Here is a 13,907-nt window from a genome sequence, read left to right as displayed (position 1 = left end):
GGGTGGGAGGATCTGTTGAGCCTGGGAGGTTGAGGCTGCAGTGAGCTGAGATGATACCACTGTACTTTAGCCTGGATGACAGAGCAAGACCCTAACTCAAAAAAAAAAAAAAAAAAGAAAAAGCCAAGTGTGGTGACTCAGGTCTGTAGTCCCAGCACTTTGGGTGATCTCTTGAACCCAGGAGTTCCAGACCAGCAACATGGCAAAACCCCATCTCTACTAAAAATACAAAAAATTAGCTGGGCATGGTGATGCACACCTGTAGTCCAGCCACTTGGGAGGCTGAGGTGGGAGGATCACCGTAGTTTAGAAGGTCAAGACTGCAGAGAGCCGTGATTGTGTCAGTGCACTCCCACCTGGCTGACAGAGTGAGACCCAGTCAAAAAAAATAAAGGCTCTCAAAGCTTCACTTACATTTCAGGATTTTTCCTCCAACACATCTTTTCACGTGCTCTAAAATTAAAATTCTTATTCTTGTTTAGATGTGGTTGTCCTTAGTTGCTGATTCTTTTTGCTTTAAGAGCCATTTCAGAATTAGTGAACTTAATATTTTTCTTTTAGCTCCCTCTTTCACATTTCTACTTGTCTTGCATAAACTCCCCCACCCTCATATTTTTCTTCTTAAAATTGGACCTAGAAGAACAGAATTACATAAGCACCTGTTGGGCCAGTGGTTCCCAAGTCTGACGCTTAGGCAGAATGGTTTTCATAGCAAGTAGCCCAGATGAGAAGGAAACATGCTATGTGTTATATTAGGAAGTCTGGTGGGATTCAGGTTTGGTTATGTTAGAGCACAAACATAAGGAGATTGTATATATATAAGTAACATAATACAGGTAACAGATACAATATATGTGATTTGCAAATAGTTTCTCCCATTCTGTGAGTTGTCTTCACTTTCTGTTTTTAATTTTGTTGAAGCCTAATTTATTATTTTTTCTTTAGTTGCTTGTGCTTTTGGTATCATATTTAAGAAACCATTGCCAAGTCCAAGGTCAGGGAGATTTACCCCTATGTCTTTTCTCATAGTTTGAGCTCTTTATATTTAGGTCTTTGATCACATTGAGTTAATTTTTATATGTAGCATGAGGGAACAGTCCAACTTCATTCTTTTGCATGTGGATATCTAGTTGTCCCAGCATCATTTGTTGAAGAGAATATTCTTCCTGCATTGAATGGTTTTGGCATCTGTGTCAAATCAATTGACCATACATGTGGGGGGTTATTTATGGATTTTCATTTCTATTCCATTCATCTATTCTTATGCCAATACCACATAATTGGGAAGTATGAGTCCTCCAACTTTGTTATTTTTCAATATTGTTTTGGCTACTCATGGTCCTTGCACTTCCATATGAATTTTAGGATCAGTTTGCCCATTTCTGCAAGAAAAGCCTTTGGGCTTTTGATAGGGACAGTATTGAATCTGTCGTTTGCTTTGGGGAATGTTGCCATCTTGACAGTATTAAGCCTTCTAATCCATAATCATGGTATATATCTTTTAATTTATTTAGATTTTTAATTCAGGAATGTCTTATAGTTTTCAGTGTATAAATCTTACATTTTCTTAGTTTTTTGTTTTGTTTTGTTTGATATAGGGTCTTGCTCTGTCACCCAGGCTGGCGTGCAATGATGTGATCATAGCTCACTGCAGCCTCAAATCCTGGGCTCAAGCAATCCTCTAACCTCAGCCTCCCAAGTAGCTGGTACTACAGGTGCATGCCACCATAACTGGCTAATTTTTCTTTCTTTTTTTTTTGAGACGGAGTCTCACTCTGTCACCCAGCTGGAGTGCAGTGGTGCGATCTCGACTCACTGCAAGCTCCGCCTCCCGGGTTCAGGCAGTTCTCTGCCCAGCCTCCCGAGTAGCTGGGATTACAGGCACCTGCCACCACGCCCAGCTAATTTTTTGTATTTTTAATAGAGGCAGGGTTTCGCCATCTTGGCCAGGCTGGTCTTGAACTCCTGACCTCGTGATCCACCCACCTCGGCCTCCCAAAGTGCTGGGATTACAGGTGTGAGCCACTGTACCCGGATGTTAACTTTATTCCTAATTATTTTATTCTTTTTTATGCTATTGTAGATGCAATTGTTTTTAAAACTTCTTTTATGAGTTGTTAATTGTGAGTGTTTAGAAATACAGATGATTCATCGGGCATGGTGGCTCACACCTGTAATCCCAGCACTCTGGGAAGCTGAGGCGGGCAGACCACTTGAGGCCAGGAGTTTGAGACCAGCCTTGCCAACATGGTGAAACCTGTCTCTACTTAAAATACAAAAATTAGCCAGACCTGGTGGCACACACCTTAGCAACTCAGGAGGCTGAAGCATGAGAATCACTTGAGCCTAGGAGGCAGAGGTTGCATTGAGTTGAGATCATGCCACTGTACTCCAGCCTGGGTAACAGAGCCAGAGACTCTGTCTCAAAAAAAAAAAAAAAAAAAAGACAGATGATTAACCTGCTATTGTGCTTAATATTCATTTGTTAGCCCTAATAATTTTTTTGTTGCTGTGTGAATTTTTCAGAATTTCCTGTATATAGGCTCTTTTCATCTGTGAATACAGTTTTATATCTTCTTTTCCATTTTGGATTCCTTTTTTTTCTTTTTTCTTACCTTATTGCTCTGGTTGGAACTTCTAATAAGATATCGAATACAAACAATGAAAGTAGGCATCTTTGTCTTGTTCTGGATTTTAGGGGAATGTTTCCAGTCTTTCACCTACCATTGGGTATATACACATACTTTTCTTTCCTTCTTTTTTTTTTTTTTTTTTTTGAGACAGAGTTTCTCTCTGTCGCCCAGGCTGGAGTGCAGTAGCGTGATCTCTGCTCACTGCAGCTTCTGCCACCCAGGTACAAGCGATTCTCGTGCCTCAGCCACCCAAGTAGCTGGGATTACAGGAGTGTGCCACCAAGCCCGGCACCTTTTTTTTTTTTTTTTGAGACAGAGTCTCACTCTGTCACCCAGGCTGGAGTGTAGTAGCACGATCTCAGCTCACTGCAACCTCCACCTCCCGGGTTCAAGAGATTCTCCTGCCTCAGCCTCCATAGTAGCTAGGATTATAGGCACCCACCACTACGCCTGGGTGATTTTTTTTGTATTTTTAGTAGAGACAGTGTTTCGCCAAGTTGGCCAGGCTGGTCTCAAACTCCTGACCTCAGGTTATCTGCCCACCTTGGCATCCCAAAGTGCTGGGATTACAGGCGTAAGCCACCATGCCTGGCCAATTTTTTTTTTGTATTTTTAGTAGAGATGGGGTTTCACCATGTTGGCCAGGCTGGTCTCGAACTCCTGGCCTCAAGTGATCTGCCCACCTTGGCCTCCCAGAGTGCTGGGATTATAGGTGTGAGCCACCAATACTGACCTTTTTTTTTTTTTTTTTCTTTTTGAGACTGTCTCACCCTGTTGCCCATACTGGGAGTGCAGTGGCACTATCATGGCTCACCGCAGCCTCGACCTCCTGGACTCAGGTGATCCCTTTTGCCTCAGCCTTCCAAGTAGCTGAGGCAAAAAAAAAAAAAGAAAAGAAAAGAAAAGAAAAAGGGTCTCACTGTGTTGCCCAGGCTGGAGTGCAGTGGGATGATTATGGCTCACTGCAGCCTCAAAATCCCAGGCTCAAGTGATCCTCCTGCCTCAGCCTTCCAAGTAGCTGGGACCACCTGTGGGCACACTACGACATCTGGCTAAATTTTTATATTTTGTAGAGTGGAGTCTTTCTATGTTGCCAAGGCTGGTCTTGAACTCTTGGGCTCAAGCAATACTCCTGCTTCAGTCTCTCAAAGTGTTGGGATTACAGGCATGAGCCACCACTCCCGGCTGAGTATGATGTTAACTATGGGTTTTTTATAAACCTTTTATCATGTTGAGGAAGTTATTTTTTATTTTTATTTATTTATTTTTTTTGAGACGGAGTTTCGCTCTTGTTGCCAAGGCCGGAGTGCAATGGCATAATCTCGGCTAACCACAACCTCCGCCTCCCGGATTCAAGTGATTCTCCTGCCGAAGCCTCCCAAGGAGCTAGGATTACAGGCATGCACCACCCCCAGCTAACTTTGTATTTTTAGTAGAGACGGAGTTTCTCCATGTTGGTCAGGCTGGTATCAAAAACTCCTGACCTCAGGTGATCCACCTGCCTCGGCCTCCCAAAGTGTTGGGATTACAGGTGTGAGCCACCACACCTGATGAGGAAGTTATTTTTTATTCCTAGTTTGCTGAGTGTTCAATAAATATAATATGCAGCAAATATTCTTTATTTTTAAAATTTTTTCAGCACACACCACCTTTCAGAGTAAGTGAACATTCTTTATTTTTATTTGTTAAACCTGGCAACTGGCCGGGTGTGGTGGCTTTCATCTATAATCCCAGCACTTTGGGAGGCTGAGGCGGGCGGATCACCTGAGGTCAGGAGTTCAAGACTAGCCTGTCCAACATGTTGAAACACCGTCTCTACTAAAAATACAGAAATTAGCCAGGCATGATGGCACGTGTCTGTAATCCCAGCTACTTGGGAGGCTGAGGCAGGAGAATCACTTGAACCTGGGAGGCAGAGGTTGCAGTGAGTCGAGATTGTGCCACTGCACTCAAGCCTGGGTGACAGAGTGAGACTCAGTCTAAAAAAAAAAAAAAAAAATCTGGCAACCCTAAAAAAAAAAAAAATAGATGGGAGAGAGGGAGGGGAGAGGGGGCAGCAAAGATTGAAAAACAAACTGTTAGTACTATGCTCAGTACCTGGGTGACATGATTATTTGTACCCCAAACCTTAAGCATCATGCAATATACCCAGGTAACAAACCTGTACATGTGTCTCCTGAATCTAAAATAAAAGTTGAAAAAAAAAATCTGGTAACCCTAAGAAAGATGCAGCATTAAACCAGCGTGGTTTTTTGTGGGAGGAGTTGGCAGAAGAGCCTTGAATGTGTTTACATGTTGACGATAGGTTTCAGTAGTCAGAGATAAGTTGAAAATTCAGGAGAGAAGCAAGAGCAGATGGAGTAGGCCATGGAGGAGAGGGAAAGGGTTAGGGTCAGGTTGTATGTTGGAGAGACTGGCCACCTCACCTGGGTTCCCGTAGAATTTTGCCGACACTGTTACTAAGGTGCTGAGTAAATGGTAGTAAAAACCTTTGTAGATCTTGTTTTGAGACTGAGTCTCTCAGGAGAAAGACGGCTTATCTGTGCCTTGTTTTGAGCCTATACATTTCTTAAACGTAAAAACTGGGTTGGGTGCGGTGGCTCACTCAACGCCTGTAATCCCAGCACTGTGGGAGGCCAAGGTGGGCGGATCACCTGAGGTCAGGAGTTCGAGACCAGCCTAGCCAACATAGTGAAACCCCATCTCTACTGAAAATACAAAAATCAGCTGGGCATGATGGTGTGTGCCTATAATCCCAGCTACTCAGGAGGCTGAGACAGGACAATCGCTTGAGCCCAGGAGGTGGAGGTTGCAGTGAGCTGAGATTGCACCATTGCACTCCAGCCTGGGTGACAGAGTGAGACTCCATCTCAAAAAAAAAAAAAAAAAAAAAAGTAAAAAGGCCGAGTGTGGTGGTTCACGCCTATGATGCCAGCATTTTGGGAGGCCCAAGTGGGCAGATGACAAGGTCAGGAGTTCGAGACCAGCCTGGCCAACATGGTGAAACCCCATCTCTACTAGAAATAAAAAAATTAGCTGGGTGTGGTGGTGCATGCCTGTAATACCAGTTACTCAGGAGGCTGAGGCAGGAGAATCGCTTGAACCCAGGAGACGGAGGTTGCAGTGAGCCAAGATCGTACCATTGCTCTCCAGCCGAGGTGACACAGCAAGACTCCGTCTCAAAAAATAAAAATAGGTTGGGTGCAGTGGCTCACGCCTGTAATCCTAGCACTTTGGGAGGCCAAGGTGGGTGAATCACCTGAGGTCAGGAGTTTAAGACCAGGCTGGCAAACATGGTGAAACCTCGTCTCTACTAAAAATACAAAAAAATTAGTTGGGTGTGGTGGTGGGTGCCTGTAATCCCAGCTACTCAGGAGGCTGAGGCAGGAGAATCGCTTGAACCCACGAGGGGGAGGTTGCAGTGAGCCGAGATCGCGCCATTGCACTCCAGCCTGGGCAATAAGAGCAAAACTCTTAATAAATAAATAAATAAATAAAATAAAAATTAAAAATAGGAAAAACTGAGTCTCCTTGTGCCTAGCACATGTTAAGCCCTTAGAGGGTGACTTGGCTCCACGTGGTATAAAACTGCAGGCTGCTTTGGGGCTCTAACCTGTGTTCTGGTTTTTTTGCATACCTCTCACTGGTGGGCAACTGTGTGGGATGGGCTGGGACAACTGTCTTTCATTTTAACCAGTTCTAAGAAAAAGGCACATGAGTCAAACTTTTTTCATGGATGGACAGGTAACTCAATTTAGAAATTATAAGAAGTAGTGCACTTCTTTAAAAGCTGAAGTGCCCAATTTATGAAATTGCTCAGTGCATTGATATTCCACCCACTCTTTGAGGTGAAATGCTTTTCTCTTACTTGACAGGTAATCTTTTCTTCTTCTTTTTTTTCCCTCTGTAACCTGTTTGAGTCTAGTCTTTAAAATATGTGTGTCTGCCAGAATTACTTTTCATTACATCTCTATGAGACTCAAAATCAGATTGTATAACGCAGCTATGGTAACTTTGTAGGCTGAAGGAAGCTGGATGCTGAGGTGTTCAGAAAGTGTCATGGTCACCTTATTCTCTTCTAAATTATCCTTCCACACTTCCCTACCCCCAGGTGCTGAACCTCAACACCAAAAACAAAAGGTTTGTTGGTTGCTTCAAGCTCCAAGGAAGCACAGACAACAACCTTCGAGACAGGGCAACCAACTCTTCCAAGTTTGCCCAGGTTTTAGCACCAAAAGTACTATGTTCTGGAAAACTCCTTAGCTGTGGGTATACCAAGACAGTTGGCCACTCAACTCCTGGATCCCTTCTTGGCCCTTCCCTTGCACTTCCCTTTCTGAGCCCTAGTACTGGCAGCTGCAAAAAGTACTCTGAACATAAATCTCAGTCTTCTCCGCTGTTATCCTGAGACCTCAGGCATACATCAACTTTCAATACATAAAAGGAAAAGAAGAACAACTTACCCCACCAGCCTAGTATGTCGGATGTTTACATTTCTGCATGCCCACCATTACCTCTCCAACTATTTATGTATACATATTCCTAGACATAGATTTTTAACAAATGTATGATCATAATACTTTCATAATGCTTTTTTTTTTTTTTTTTTGAGACAGTCTCCCTCTGTCGCCCAGGCTGGATGGAGTGCAGTGGTGTGATCCCAGCTCACTGCAACCTCCGCCTCCCAGGTTCAAGCCATTCTCTTACCTCAGCCTCCTGAGTAGCTGGGACTACAGGCATGCGCCACCATGGCTGGCTAATTTTTGTGTTTTTAGTTGAAACAGCATTTCACCATGTTGGCCAGGCTTATCTCAAACTCTTGACCTCAAGTGATCTGCCCACTTTGGCCTCCCGAAGTGCCGGGATTACAGGCGTGAGCCACCATGCCCAGCCTATATATACTTTTGCATTTTCCTGCATAGTTATATTTATCATTTAAGTGACATGAATGCCAAGACTAAATGTGTCACTCAAGTTTGTTTCTTACAGTGTGGGCAGTGAGCTTAACTGGAGTTTTCAGCCAAGGCTTAGATCTGGGTGAAAAATTTCAAGACTTCTGTGGAAGTAGAGTATTTGGATTTATAAGATAAAAGACTTTTTAAAGGATAACATGAAATTCTTGTGATAAAAGTGTTCTGTATCAACTATGGTTGTGATTACCCAACTTTGCACATAGAGTAAAATTGCACTGAACTAATTAGATAGGCACACACAAATGAATGCCTGCAGACCTGGTGAAATCTGAAAATCGGTGAATCATTATCAGTATCAGTAGGCTGGTTATGAAGTTCTAGTATAGCTATGCAAGATGTTACAGCCAGGCACGGTGGCTCACACTTGTAATCCCAACACTTTGGGAGGCTGAGGTGGGTGGATCACCTGAGGTCAGGAGTTCAAGACCAGCCTGGCCAACATGTTGAAACCCCGTCTCTACTAAAAATACAAAAAATAGCCGGGCATGGTGGCGGGCACCTGTAATCTCAGCTACTCAAGGAGAATCGCTTGAACCCAGGAGGCGGAGGTTGCAGTGAGCCTGAAAGAGTATGTGGGATCTCTCTGTATTGTTTTTTAACAACTACACATGAGTCTACAATTATCTTTAAAAGTTTAATTAGATCTTTTAAAAAGAAACAATTTCTGGTTGGGTGTGGTGGCTCACGCCTGTAATCCCAGCAATTTGGGAGGCCAAGGCAGGTGGATCACTTGAGGTCAGAAGTTTGAGACCATCCTGGCTACCATGGTGAAACCCTGTCTCTACTGAAAATGCAAAAATTAGCCAGGCATGATGGGTCATGCCTGTAGTCCTACCTACTTGGGAGGCTGAGGCACAAAAATTGCTTGAACCCGGGAGGTGAAGGCTGCAGTGAGTCGAGATTGCCCCACTGCACTCCAGCCTGAGCATCAGAGTGAGACACCGTCTCAGAAAAATAGGGGCTGGGTGCAGTAGCTCACGCCTGTAAACCCAGCACTTTGGGAGGCCAAGGTGAGTGGATCACGAGGTAAGGAGATTGAGATGATCCTGGCTAACACAGTGAAACCCCGTCTCTACTAAAAATACAAAAAATTAGCTGGGCATGGTGCCAGGCGCCTATAGTCCCAGCTACTCGGGAGGCTGAGGCAGGAGAATGGTGTGAACCTGGGAGGTGGAGCTTGCAGTGAGCTGAGATCATGCCACTGCACTCCAGCCTGGGCAACAGAACAAGACTCCATCTCAAAATAATAGTAATAATAAGGCCGGGCACAGTGGCTCACGCCTGTAATCCCAGCACTTTGGGAGGCTGAGGTGGGTGGATCGCTTGAGGTCAGGAGTTCGAGACCACTCTGGCCAACGTGGGGAAATCCCATCTCTACTAAAAATGCAAAAAATTAGCCGAGTGTGATGGCGCGTGCCTGTAATCCCAGCTACTCGGGAGGCTGAGGTGGGAGAATTGCTTGAACCTGGGAGGCGGAGGTTTCATTAAGCCGAGATTGTGCCACTGCACTCCAGCCTAGGTGACAGAGAGAGACTCTGTCTCAAAAAAATAAATAAATAAAAATAAACAATCTCTTAGAAAGTAGCTTTGAAATCCTTGTGAGATGCTCAGTAATACATTATACATAGTTCATTTTCCTCCTTTTGAAGAATGCCCCTCCCTCAAAAAAAAAAAAAAAAGAATAAAAAGAGAAAAACTAAAGGAAGAAAATGCCGAAGGAAAAATGGGATTACCAGTTTATTCCTAAGTAGTTAGTACCTTGGTACTCATCTTTGATGTCTTCAGGAAGCCATTTGCCAGGAGCCCCTCATGTAGTACAGAAAAGATAGTGGGGAACACATCAGCCAGAGAAAAGGGAAATTGACCTCTTGAAGGGTGAATTGCCTCTAAGTGGTTCAGAATTGCTGTTGTCATCTAGGAGGTTAATAGCAGACTTTTCATTAGTGTCATTTCTCTCTCTGATCCACCCACCTCAGCCTCCCAAAGTGTTGGGATTAAAGGTGTGAGCCACCGTGCCTGGCTGTAACATCTTGCATAGCTGTACTAGAACTTCATAACCAGCCTACTGATACTGATAATGATTCACCGATGACTTACTTCTGACCAGTAGCTTTCAACTTTTTTTTTTTAACTACAACCTTTAGTAAGAAATAACTTTTACATCAAAACCCCAAATGAATAATTGCGTGTGTTTGTGTGTTCACATATATATGTAACTGAAACAAAACTTTCACAAAACAGTGCTCACCCTTGTATGTGGTGCGTGCTGACATTTTCTATTCTACTTAATTTTTAAAAATACTAGTTATGGCTCGGTAATTTAAGTTCTTAACTCTCAACCTGCAGTTTGGGAAACACTACCTCAGCCTGCTAAGTGAAGTAGTCTAAACTTTTTGGCATGACGTTCAAGGCCTTCCTCATCCGGCTCCGTTTGCCTTCCCAGCTGTGGCTCCCACTCCACCTCCATAGCTAAGTGGCATGTTCAGCATCTCCTGAACCAGCCTCACACTTCCCTCCTCTGTGCCTTGACACTTCCTGATCCCTTTCCCCAGGGCTCCTTCTCTTTTGTTCATGTTCTCACCTCTTGGCTCCTGTAGTCTACAGTCTGTGGTAGCATTAGTATGGAGTGTCTGTCCCTCTTCAGAGTTGTCCATGAGATCAGGCATGTGTCCTAGTCACCCTAAGTTCACATGTTTACTCCTGTGAATTTTCCCCTGAGTTGACCAATGTTTTGGTCAAAACTTTTGACCAACTTTTTTTAAAAAAAATTTTTTTTATCAAGTCACAATAAGAAATGCATTTTATATTAGATGATATACATGCATTTGTTAAATATATTTGTACAAAACTGAAACAATTTCATGACATATCCATACTATTTGCACCTTCATATTTTGTATTCTCTTCTAATTATTTCTTTTCTTTAACCCATTACTTGATTCCAAAAACCACAAATTGAAAAACATTGATCTAGGTTATCTTTCCTTACTGTGTCATCTGCAGAATGCTCTGTTACCTTTATATTATATATATAAATTTTTTTTTTTTTTTTTTGAGACGCAGTTTCGCTTTTGTTGCCCAGGCTGGAGTGCAGTGGCACGGTGTCGGCCAAGTGCAACCTCCACCTCCCGGGTTCAAGTGATTGTGATTCTCCTGCCTCAGCCTCCCGAGTAGCTGGGATTACAGGCGCCCGCCACCATGCCTGGCTAATTTTTGTATTTTTAGTGGAGATGGGGTTTCACCATATTGGCCAGGCTGGTCTTGAACTCTTGACCTCAGATGATCCGCCTGTCTGGCCTCCCAGAGTGCTGGAATTACAGGCATGAGCCACCACGCCTGGCCTTTTTTTTTTTTTTTTTTTTTTCAGATGGGGTCTCACTCTGTTACCTAGGCTGGAGTGCAATGGTGCGAACTTAGCTCACTGCAACCTCCACCTCCCGGGTTCAAGCATATATTCTATTATATAATCACTGTTAGAAAGAAGTCTTTATTGTCTCATGACTCACAGAGAAGGCCGTTCATTTCATTTCTTATTTTTCCCACAAGAAGATTTGTAGAGGATGTTTATTGCAGCATTTTTTTCATAGTAAAAAATTTTAAACAACATAAGTAATAGGGCAATGGAGAAACTGTTTTAGTCATACAATTAAATATGAGGAAGTTAAAATGAATACACCAGATGTAAACATTTCAATATGGAAAACCTTAATATAATGCTTAATGGAAAAGCAAGTTGCAAGATGATACACATAATATATTATCATTAAGGTATATTAAAATACATGACTACTATATGTAGTTTATATATATATATATGCATACCTATACTGATTTGAATGACAGACAACATTAGATAAAGCTTACCTTAGCCGGGCAAGGTGGCTCACACCTGTAATCTCAGCACTTTGGGAGGCCAAGGTGGGTGGATTGCCTGAGCCCAGGAGTTTGAGAAGAGCCTGGGCAACATGGTGAAACCCCATCTCTACCCAAAAAACCCCCCAAAATTAGCCGGATGTGGTGGTGCGCGCCTGTAGTGCCAGATACTCGGGAGGCAGAGGTAGGAGAATACCCATCACCAGAGCCCTGGAAGTCGAGGTTGCAGTGAGCCGAGATTGCACCACTGCTTTCCAACCTGGGCATGGGAGTGAGAGCCTGTTTCCCCCCCCAAAAAAAATAAGAAAAAAAAAGAGCTTACCCCTTGGCAAAAAGAGAGAGGAAATAGGATAGGTGCTGGGTTTTTTTATCTTTTAAATATTGCTTTTAACACTGAAATCAGAAGCAAACATAGCAAAATGTTAACATTTGCTAAATCTAGGTGGTAGGTACAAGAGTGTCTACTATTTTATATTCTTTTTTTTTTTCTTATAAACTGTATTGCCATCTTACAATGCCATTATTATCTGTCTCCAAGCTACTTCTCTGAAAGCAGGGCACATTAGCCACAATCTGAGGTTTTAGATTAAGTTATACTCAAGCCTTGTCTTTCTTGTACTTAGATGCCACATCTGGAGAAAGTGGCTATGCTTTGTAAGTACTGGACAGTGTTTGCAGTGAGTTCAAGTTACATGGCCATTTCCTCAGCAGGACTAGGGAGGCCGCCTTTCTGGGCTAGGCTGTTTGCATTTTCATATGTTGAGCCATTATTTTTTTTCTGTTAAGGCAGAAGGCATCTGACCTTAAAAGTCCAGGGTATTGGAACAAGATAGATGATGAGATTATACCTGTTAAAGACTTTGATAGCAACCAGGGTCTTACGGAATCCTACTGTTTGGACATCACTGTTTCCCACAGAAACATATCATTTGTAAGATATTTTTAAAAAAGATCTGCCATTCTCCTGTGACAACACACTCATTTGTTTCAATTTGCATATTTCAATTTGATCTCCAGTCCTGAGTTGTTTTCAATCACTTTTTCCCCCAATCATTCTTTATTATTATTAATTATTTTAATTTTTTTTTTTTTGTAGAGACTGGGTCTTGCTATGTTGCCCAGGCTAGCCTTGAACTTCTGACCTCAAGCAATCCCCCTGCCTTGGCCTCCCAAAGTGCTGGAATTTATAGGTGTACACAACCCCACCCAGCCATTTCTTTTTTTTTTTGAGACAGTCCCACTCTGTCACCCAGACTGGAGTGCAGTGGCGCTATCTTGGCTCACTGCAACCTCCGTCTCCAGGGTTTCAGCAGTTCTCCTGCTTCACTCTCCCAAGTAGCTGGGATTACAGGCACCTGCCACCACACCCGGGTAATTTTTTGTATTTTTAGTAGAGACGGGATTTCGCCATGTTAGCCAGACTGGTCTCGAACTCCTGACCTCAAGTGATCTGCCCGCCTCAGCCACCCAAAGTGTTGGGATTACAGGCATGACCAATCACGCCTGGTTTCACCCAGTCATTTCTTTGTTATTATTATTATTAATACACCTTATAATTTAGAGCAGTTTAGATTTACCTAAAAATTGAGCATTATTAATGCTATTAACATCTTAGTGCGGTACATTTCTTATAACTAATGAGCCAATATTGATTAATTATTATTAAGTTTATAATTTAAGGTTCATTCTTTGTGCTGTATAATTCTTTGTGTTTTGTTTTTGTTCTGTTTTGTTTTGAGACAGGGTCTCACTCTGTCGTCCAGGCTGGAGTGCAGTGGCGTGATCTCGGCTTACTGCAGCCTCTGCCTCCTGGGCTCAAGTGATTCTCCTGCCTCAGCCTTCAGAGTAGCTGGGATTACAGGCATGCACAACCATGCCCGGCTAATTTTTGTATTTTTAGTAGCATCGGGGTTTCACCATGTTGGCAAGGCTGGTCTTGAACTTCTGGCCTCAACTGATCCTCACGCCTTGGCCTCCCAAAGTGCTGGGATTACAGATGTGAACCACCACGCCCAGTTTTTTTTTTTTTTTTTTTTGAGACAGTGTCTCACTCTATTGCCCAGGCTGGAGTGCAGTGGCTCGATCTCGGCTCAGTGCAACCTCTGCTTCCCAGGTTCAAGCGATTCTCCTGCCTCAGCCTCCCCAGTAGCTGGGATTACAGGTGCCTGCCACCTTGCCCGGCTAATTTTTTATCTTTAATAGAGATGGGGTTTCATCATGTTGACCAGGCTGATCTCGAACTCCTGACCTCAAGTGCTTTGCCCGCCTTTGCCTCCCAAAGTGCTGGGATTATAGGCGTGAGCCACCACGCCCAGCCTGTGTTGTATAATTCTATAGGTTTTGAATTACAGGTTTTGAATATATAGGTTTTGAAATGTATAATGTCATGTATCTACCATTACAGTGTAATACAGAATAGTTTCACTGC

General features: G+C 43.1%; 1 protein-coding gene across 2 annotated transcripts in view; it reads left to right on the top strand.

The window, feature by feature from the left end:
* UBOX5 (U-box domain containing 5) overlaps window positions 1–13,907 on the top strand; it is a 50,874-nt gene that overhangs the window by 14,311 nt on the left and 22,656 nt on the right. The window lies entirely within an intron of this gene.

The sequence above is a fragment of the Pan troglodytes genome, chromosome 21 (genome assembly GCF_028858775.2).
Source record: "Pan troglodytes isolate AG18354 chromosome 21, NHGRI_mPanTro3-v2.0_pri, whole genome shotgun sequence".
NCBI lineage: Eukaryota > Metazoa > Chordata > Mammalia > Primates > Hominidae > Pan > Pan troglodytes.
Note: the sequence above shows the minus strand (reverse complement) of the source record. Positions and strands in the feature narration are given on the sequence as shown.